The sequence below is a fragment of the Stegostoma tigrinum genome, unplaced genomic scaffold (assembly GCF_030684315.1).
Source record: "Stegostoma tigrinum isolate sSteTig4 unplaced genomic scaffold, sSteTig4.hap1 scaffold_120, whole genome shotgun sequence".
Classification (NCBI taxonomy): Eukaryota; Metazoa; Chordata; class Chondrichthyes; order Orectolobiformes; family Stegostomatidae; genus Stegostoma; species Stegostoma tigrinum.
In genome coordinates, this window is record NW_026728069.1 from 522,483 (window position 1) to 530,730 (window position 8,248).

General features: G+C 44.5%; 1 non-coding gene across 1 annotated transcript; it reads left to right on the top strand.

Annotated features, from left to right (window-relative positions):
- Positions 1-6,174: 6,174 nt before the first annotated feature.
- Positions 6,175-6,256, top strand: trnas-aga (transfer RNA serine (anticodon AGA)). The gene has a single exon. It is a non-coding gene; the product is annotated as a tRNA-Ser (tRNA).
- The last annotated feature ends 1,992 nt before the right edge of the window (positions 6,257-8,248 follow it).

The following is an 8,248-nucleotide window of genomic DNA, read 5'->3' on the forward strand; positions in this document are numbered from 1 at the left end:
GAGCAGCCAGGAGGAGGGGAGAGACCAGTAACTGATAAGCCAATGTGCAGTGTGGATTCGGGCCTAGTCTTTAATGGAAATCTCTCCACTTATGGAAATGGATCCCTCCCATCCACTCTATTTTTCATCAATGTATGTATTTCAATTTAATCTCCCAACAACTTCCTCCTTTCTGATCAATTATCAGGTAACAGGAAACATCAGGTTGTGGGGAAGACAGGACAGCTGAATAATCGCCTTTCCTGTTGAAACCTTTTCATGAAAAATATTAAACACCAGGTCAGCAACTATTGTTGTGGTCGAGTGATTAAGGCGATGAATTAAAAATCCATTCGGGTTTCCTTCCACAGGTTTGAGTCCTGCCAGCTATGTTGCTTCAACTTGCTTATTCTAAAGAAATTCATGCTCAATGAGTTCTCGCTCAAATGCCACTACCTCAAAATCACATTTTCTCAGGTCTGCCCATTGGTTGACATTCAGGAAACACGAGATTTGAACGAGAATTTTACCATGCTCTAACTCTTAGCTCTGTTTCTCTTTCCATAGATACTGCTGGACTTGTTGAATTTCTGCAGCATTCTCTATATTTAATCTCAACAAATTCTGTTTTTCAATAAATATCGTTGAACCTAACACTTTGGTAACTGACACCAGGCAATGGCAACAATTTCTGCAACTACCCACCCATCCATCCCTCCACTCCCTCCCCTGTCATTAAACACAGCCCCAGGAAATCCTTGGTTAACCATCTTTGCTCCAAAGAGAACATTCCTGGCCGTGGGATTCAGTCCACAAAACAGGATTTCTCATCCATGCATGTGGTGCAAGGTGGAGGATTGTGTAGAAATTTTGGGAAAATATTGTCAGTTGGCATTTTGGAAAATGTTAAGCAAGCAAAATGGAAAAGCTTGCCCCCAACTTTGTGAATCTTTTGAAACTCTCTGGGCAGTGGAATGACAGGAGAATAAGTTTAGATTTAGATATAGATTTTATTGTTACATGGACTAAGTATTGGAATAGTTGGGCACAGTGAAACGGGCACACAGTCGCCGTTCTCTGGCATCATTTTGATTATAGAAGGGTGAACTTTCCAAGTGACATCAAAAAGTCATGGCACCTGACCCTTCTTTAAGAGGCCAATACATTGACTCTGATGTTGTCCGGACATGAACTGATCTGAGACATTGAAAGGATTCTCGTTCCTGCACATCAGGAATTTAAAACTCATCTTGGCTCTGGGGCAATGAGAAAACTTGGGAACAGGCAAGACACTGAAAGTCTTGAAGGCAGACAGCCCCATTAGTAGGAGAGAGGGTTCCCAGTGACATAAATGTGTCTGCAGAGGGTGGGATCAGACTGTTGCCTTGTCTCCACAATGAATGCCAAAGGCTTTATTTTGTTAAAATAAAACTGATTGCGGAAAATTGTCATTCTAAGAAAAGTGGTTTAAAGGTTGAATTCACTAAGAGTCTGCTTTAAGGCTTTATGCAGGAAATGGCTCACCAGTCTCTGTGGCGCCATTGGTCAGAGCTTTTGGCTGTTAAGCTGGAATTTGGTGTTTTGCGGCCACCCAGGAAGGAGTGATTTTTTTTTGCGCTCTACCAGTTCTCTTTGCTCCACAGTTCCAGTTTTTAATGCAGTCAGGAAAATGTTCCCCAAATGGAAATCTCAACCAGTGAGTAACCACAAAGGCGGTTCGATTTTTGAAAAAATGTCTAATGTAAAGAGCAATCGATATTGGGAATCTGAAACAAAAACAGAAACTGCTGGAGAAAATCAACAGGCTCGGCAGTACCTGTGAGATAAAACAAGGTTTGAAAATGTCAACGTGTGCAGCTGGATGAACACAGCAGGCCAAAGAGCATCTCAGGAGCACCAAAGCTGACGTTTCGGGCTTAGACCCTTCATCATTCCTCTCTGATCAAGGCTCTTGGCCCGAAACGTCAGCTTTTGTGCTCCTGAGATGCTGCTTGGCCTGCTGTGTTCATCCAGCTGCACACTTTGTTATCTTGGATTCTCCAGCATCTGCAGTTCTCATTATCTTTGAAAATGTTAACCCTGATTTTCTGTACACAGATGCTTCCAGATCTGCTGAGCTTTATCTCGCAATTTATGTCTTTATTTTTGATTGAATGTATATTCCACCATTAGGATGAAACTACTAGACCCACCATGTACTGAATATAACCCTTTCGAAATCTGTGATGTGATTGGATTTTTAAAAAGTAATGAATCATACTTCCTCAGCCACACAGGGAGAGAGACCTGGAAAGGTGAGTAGGTAGTGTGTTGCTGCAGTCATCATCGAGTAGCTAAGGAGATGGAGTTTGAAGCCCATTGGGGTGTCCCTGGGCAGTTTCAAATCCTGCCAACTGTGGTTGAGTGCTGAGGGAAATTGGAAAGGAGTTTTCTTCCCGCCTCCTTGTTTGCAACAGGAATCACAGGAAGGGTGGAGGAGAAGCATTTCACCAACAATGAAAATATGCAACCCACTGCCTGTCGGAGTAGAACAAGATTGGATTTCAGACATGTTCAGACGTACACTTGACGCAGTGAGTGAAGTGCTAGAAATCAGACTAAGTTACACAGTGTCTTGAGTTAAGTTGCTGCAGACCTGAAGGGGTTTTCTTCAGTGCTGGAGATCTCAGTTTGTGAAGCGACGGGACAGAGTTTGCAAAATACAGTTCTGCCTGTCAGGCAAATTATCCATTATGCACTGTGCATATTCCTGGAATCTGTATCCGGGAGAACCAGGAAAATAAGACACTGGTACTTCATTACCCAGCCATGCACAAACTCTTGCTTCTCATTGCCCCATCTTACAATCCCTTGCCTTACCTTCCAGGTAAAGATTGACTTCATAATGTGCCTACGTTCATACCAAGCAGCTCATGAGATGGGAGCCGGAGGTGAGACAGGGACAGAAGCACAAAGAGATGCAACATGTAAGTGTTTAGATTTTTCCCTATGTTAGGAATTTTGGCAGAGAAATTGTGGTGGAAAGCAGGAAGTCCCCAGGTCCAGACAGGATCTATTCCAGGTTACTGAGGGAAGCTAGAGAGGGCACAGCCAGGGCCTTAACAGATATCTTTGCAGCGTCCTTAGGCACGGGTGAGGTCCTGGAGGACTGGAGACTTTTTGATGTTGTCCCCTTGTTTAAGAAGGGCAGCAAGGATAATCCAGGTAATTATAGACTGGTGAGCCTGACGTCAGTGGTAGGGAAGCTACCGGACAAGATACTGAGGGATAGGATCTATTCCCATTTGGAAGAAAATGGGCATATCAGTGATAGGCAACATGGTTTTGTGCAGGGAAGGTCATGTCTTACCAGCTGAATAGAATTATTTGAGGACGTGACAAAGTTGTTTGATGAGGGAAAGGCTGTAGAAGTCATCTACATGGACTTCAGTAAGACGTTTGTAAAGGTTCCCCGTGGCAGGCTGATGGAGAACGTGAAGTCACATGGGGTACAGGGTGTGCTAGCTAGATGGATAAAAAAACTGGCTAGGCAACAGCAGACAGAGAGTTGTAGTGGAAGCGAGTTTCTCAAATTGGAGACCTGTGACCAGTGGTGTTCCACAGGGATCTGTGCTGGGACTACTGTTGTTTGTGATATATGTAAATGATTTGGAGGAAGGTGTAGGTGGTCTGATCAGCATGTTTGCTGATGACACTAAGATTGGTTGAGTAGCTGAGAGTGAAGGGGACTGTCAGAGATGACAGCATAATTTCGATAGACTGGAGAGTTGGGCAGATATATGGCAGATGGAGTTCAATCCGGGCAAATGCGAGGTGATGCATTTTGGAAGATCAAATTCAAGGGCGAACTATACAGTAAATGGAAAAGTCCGAGGGAAAATTGACGAACAGAGAGATCTGGGTGTTTAGGTCCATTGTTCCCTGAAGGTGACAACACAGGTCAATACGGTGGTCAGAAAGGCATATGGCATGCTTTCCTTCATTGGGCGGGATATTGAGTACAAGAGTTGGTAGGTCATGTTGCAGTTGTATAGGACTTTGGTTCAGCCACATTTGGAGTACTGTGTGCAGTTCTGGTCGCCGCATTACCAAAAGGATGTGGATGTTTTGGAGACGGTGCAGAGGAGGTTCACCAGGATGTTGCCTGGTATGGAGGGTGCTAGCTATGAAGAGAGGTTGAGTAGATTAGGGTTATTTTCATTAGAAAGACAGAGATTGAGGGGGGACCCGATTGAGGTCTACAAAAACATGAGGAGTATCGACAGGGTGGGTAGCAAAAAGCTTTTTCCCAGAGTGGGGGATTCAATTACGAGGGGTCATGAGTTCAAAGTGAGAGGAGGAAAGTTTAAGGGAGATGTGTGTGGAAAGTTCTTTACACAGAGGGTGGTGGGTGCCTGGAACGACACAAAACCTAAATTGGTAGAGAAACTCAGCAGGCCTGGCAGCATCTGTGGAGAGAAACAGAGCTGTTGTTTCAGACCCACTGACTGTTCACCCCTACTAGTTTAATATTGCATTTCTGTATTATATTGTTGGGAGAAATTTGTCACTTTATCTGTTGAATCAATATATTTATCAAAATCGCTCTCTCACTTGCTTACTCATGCTAACTTTACAACTTTAAAGGGACGTTATCAGCTGTAATGCTGCTTCAGTTACCATGAGGTGCTGAAAGGGTCTGTTTAGATGGTTGCCTTTTTCTTTTCCTTTTGTCAGTTAGCAGCCATGTTGAATGGAGAATTGTTCATTTCTGTGTCTGTCACAATATGTGTCTCTATTTGTGTCTTTCTGACTCTGTGTATCCACCTCACCCTCTTTTCACATTCTCTGACAATCCATTGTCCGCATTCCCCATTTCCCATTTCTGATCTTTGAAGCAGGAACCTTGGATGACGAGACACGTGGAACATCTAGTCAAGAGGATGAAGGAAGCTTACTTAAGGTTAAGGAAACAAGGGTCAGACAGAGCTCGGGAGGACGACAAGATAGCCAGGAAGGAACTGAAGAATGGATTTAGGAGAGCAAGAAGTGGGGTATGGCAGGTAGGATTTAGGAAAATCCCAAGGCATTGTATATTTACGTGAGGGAAGAGGATGGTCAGAGTAATGGCAGTACATATCAGGGATAGTGGAAGAAACTTGTGGGCAGAGTCAGATAAGGTAGGGGAGGCGTTAATGAATAATTTGCTTCAGTATTCACCAGTGAGTGGGACCTTAACGAGTGTGAGGATAGCATGAAAAAGGCAGATATGCTCGAGCAGGTTGATGTTAGGATGGTGGATGTGCTACAAATTTTGAAAAACATGAGGATAGATAAGCCCCCGGGCCAGATGGGATATGCACAAGGTTGCTGCTGGGAATTGCTGAACAGTCAGTCATTCTGTGGTGGGCTAATTATTGGAGAGGATTCTGAGAGAAAGTAGTTATGATTATTTGGACAAGCACAATTTGATTAGAAATAGTTGGTGTAGGTTTGTGAGGGGCAGGGCATGCCTCACAAGCCTTACTGAATTCTTTGAGGAGGTGGCAACTGACATTTGATGAAGATCGAGCAATGGATGTGGTGCATATGGATTTTAGATAAGCATTTGATTAGGTTCCCCAAGGTAGGCTCATTTAGAAAGTTAGGAGACATGGGATTCATGGAAATTTGGCTGTCTGGATACAGAATTTGCTGTAAAATAGAAGCCAGAGATTTGCATATATTGCATATATGGGCAACTCATTTCCCTGAGATAACACACCCAGGTATAAATCCGAGCATGACCAGCCTCCAAAGTTCTGTGTGAACTCACCGGTGTCTCCAGTGCCAGCATTTTGTTTTTAGACCTCTCATTAAACCAACTGCCCTGATTTGCACGTTAGATTTGCCAAAGATGATCCTGTTCCAAATGTACTTCATTGGCTGTGATTTGGGTGGTGGTGAAAGGCGCGATTAAAATGCAAGGACATAATTCTTCCTCGATCCATTGCCCTGATAATTAATCTCTCCGCTCATGGAAATGGATCCTTTCCATCCACTCTATCGTTCATCAACGTGTTTAGTTCAATTCAATCCCACAACAGCCGACTCTGTTCTGATCAAGTACAGGGTGACAGTAAATATTAGGGTCGTGGCACAGACATCACGAATTGAATCCTTGCCTTTCCTGTTAGATACATGTCAAAAGAAATACTAAAAGTCAGTCAGTGGCCTGTAGTTGTGGCCGAGTGGTTAAGGCGATGGATTAGAAATCCATTGGGGTATCCCCGCGCAGATTCAAATCCTGCCAACTACGTTCCTCTCACAACAAGCTCACATTTTCTCGGGTCAGGCAACGTGTTGCCATTCAGGAAAGACATGTTCTGAACAAGAATCCCGTTTTCCCGAAAGCGTCAGCTCTGTTTCACTTCCAACCAGTACAGCTAGGCATGTTGAGTTTCTGCAGTGTTCCGTCTGTTTATTCTGCATAACTGCTGTTTTTCATGAAATGCCTTCAGTTTTGGAAAAGTACAGCTGATACAGACAATTATCATTCCAACTGAGGGCAGTTGGGAGTTTGAATTCACTCCAAACCTGCTTTAAGAGCTCGCAATTTTCTGTGCTGCCATCCGGCACGGTGGCTCAGTGGTTAGCACTGCAGCCTCACTGCACCAGGGAACCAGGTTCGATTCCAGCCTCTGACGACTGTCTGTGTGGGTTTCCTCCAGCCATTCTAGTTTCATCCCACACTCCAAAGATGTGCAGGCTGGGCGGATTGGCCATGTTAAATTGCCCATAGTGTTCATGGGTGTGTGGGTTACAGGGGGATGGGTCTGGTTGGTATGCTTCAAGGGGCAGTGTGGACTTGTTGGGCCCAAGGGCCTGTTTCCACACTGTCGGGAATCTAATCTAATCAACTGGCTGTCACTTTCAACTGTGAAATGTGAAGCTGTCGGTTTGAGGCCACCGAGGAAGGAACAAGTGGTATTCTCACTCTACCAGTTCCCTTTAGACTGTACAGTTACGGGTCTTAAGGTAGTCAGGAAAATGTTGCCCAAATGGAAATCTTGTCTGGTGAGTGACTTCAAAGGTATTTCACTGTTGCTTTTCTCGCTGCCATAAAGAGCTGGGAATGCTTGGAATCTGAAACAAAAGCAGAAACTGCACCACAGAAAGGAGAAAACAGAGTTCTGAAGAAGCTCTAAAACATTGACTCAAATTATCTGCCCACAGATGCTCCCAGATCTGCTGAGCCTTTTTCCTGCAATTGATATTTTGCTTGCGAATGAAAGTTTATTTTATCTATTGGGATGAAACAACCAGAATCACCATATACCAAGTATAACACTTTAAAAATCTGCGAAGTGATTGGATTCAAACAAACCCAGCAATAATTCATTCTGCCACAGTTCAACTGGCCATGGAAAGTGACCTGAAAAGATAAACGGCATCATATCTCTCCTAGCAGTCATGGCTGATTGGTTAAGGTCGTGGGCCAATGTCTAGTGGGGCATCCCTATGTTGCTTCTGATCCTGCTGACTATGGGAGAAGTCTGGTATTGAATGCAAGGGCTGTTAACTTCCTTCAGTTTGCTTGAGACAAGGAACAAGGCTTTTCAATCAGACTGCCAAAGGTGGGAGAAGGCAACTCACTGCCTGTCATTGCAGCACAAGCACAAACCTTCATAAAAGTTAAAGAGCTTTAAGATATTCACTTGCAGGGCTAACTATGGTGAGGTTGCGAGCCATGTGCCTGGAAATAAGACTAGAACAGTCAGTTCTGAGAAAGGGTCCCCCGACCCACTGTGTTAACCCTGATTTTTCTTCACAAATCCTGCCAGACCTACTGAACTTTTCCAGCAATTTTGGTTTTGTTCCAAGAACAGTCAAGGTCTCGAGTTCAACCGGTCAGACCCGATGGGTCGAAGGGTCTTTTTCAGTGGTGTAGCCCTCTCTGATCAGTTGTGGCACTGTGCATGTTCCCCGAATCTGTATCTGGGAGACAGGAAGATGCAATCCTGGTGTCTTTTCACCCAGCCATCTGCAAACCCCTCGCTTCTCAATCCGTACCTTGAGCGTGAAGTGAAACTTCGAGCCAAGACCCTTCTGATGAAGGGTCTAGGCCCGAAACGTCAGCTTTTGTGCTCCTGAGATGCTGCTTGGCCTGCTGTGTTCATCCAGCTCCACACTTTATGATCTTGGATTCTCCAGCATCTGCAGTTCCCATTGTCTCTCTCATTAAACCATTTTTTTTTGCCTGCAAACAGTGCTGGGGAGGGCAGTGCCCGTTTGATCTTCCCCTCCCTCT